We start from the raw sequence: 1,345 nt of genomic DNA, 5'->3' as shown, positions 1-1,345 counted from the left end.
GGGGGGGGGGGGCAGGGCAAGTCGAAGACAAGGGAACAGCACGCAACATTACCCACTCGCGCGCGGGCGCACACGCACGCCCACACCCACACACACACCCAGCGGCAGGAGAAAGAGGGGGAAAGGGTCCGCCGCAGGGATGACGCTCCCGCAACCGGGGGGCTCAGGCTCCGGGGCGGGCAGAGTAAACACAGGACACCCCCCCCGTTCCCCGGGGCCCGGAGTGGCGGGAGACAGGAGGGGTCCCCTACGCGCGGTGGGGGGCCGATCTCCCGGCCCGGCGCGCCTGGCGATGGGGCGGGAATAAGCGGGCTGCGGGGGGAATGTGCGCGCGCAAAAGAAAAAAGGCCCATCCAAAAAGCCCGGCCGTCGGACCGACCCGCGCGTCGCCGGCTCGGCCCGGGAGGGCGAGAGAGGGAGGGCCGCCAAAGATGGGCGCGCACTTCTGCCCGTAAAGCCCGCCCTCCGGGAAACGTGTGCTCTTCCGATCTGGCCGTCGGACCGACCCGCGCGTCGCCGGCTCGGCCCGGGAGGGCGAGAGAGGGAGGGCCGCCAAAGATGGGCGCGCACTTCTGCCCGTAAAGCCCGCCCTCCGGGAAAAGGGGGGCGGGGGGCGAGGACCGCCCCGCGCTGGCGCCCACCGCCGATCGCGCGCCGTCCCCCGAAGCCCGTGCCCCTAGACGCTTGAGAAAAGCAGCTCGACCGCAGATCGCGCGCGCAAATGGAGACGGCGCGTGCGCGCGCCCGCGCGCGCGCCATTGATCGGGCTGATCATTCTGCCGGCGGCGCCCCCGTGCACACCCGCCTGCCCGGGCCCGCAGGCTGGGCAGATCGGAAGAGCACACGTCCGCCGATCGCGCGCCGTCCCCCGAAGCCCGTGCCCCTAGACGCTTGAGAAAAGCAGCTCGACCGCAGATCGCGCGCGCAAATGGAGACGGCGCGTGCGCGCGCCCGCGCGCGCGCCATTGATCGGGCTGATCATTCTGCCGGCGGCGCCCCCGTGCACACCCGCCTGCCCGGGCCCGCAGGCTGGGCCCGCTCGCACGTTCACCCCCCTCGGCCCCGCCAAGGCTGGAGGGGGGCGCCGGATGCGCGTGCACGGCGCACACCAGGCCCCCCACATCACAAGGCGCCGAGGGCTGATCACACTTTCCCTGGGCGAGCGCGCGCACCTTCCCCAGGCGCCCTGGGGGCTGCTTGCGTGGAGACAGGCGTGGGGGCGCCCGCGGCAGTGGGGGCGCCCGGCGCGCCCGTGCACGGGGACCACCCAGCCCGCACACACTGGACACACGGGCAACATGTGGCCGACAGACGGCCCGGCCCCAAACCCCCCCCCCCCCCCCCC

This window comes from Fonticula alba (genome assembly GCF_000388065.1).
Source record: "Fonticula alba strain ATCC 38817 unplaced genomic scaffold supercont2.3, whole genome shotgun sequence".
NCBI lineage: Eukaryota > Rotosphaerida > Fonticulaceae > Fonticula > Fonticula alba.
The sequence above is the reverse complement of the archived record's forward strand: the minus strand, read 5'-3'. Positions refer to the sequence as shown.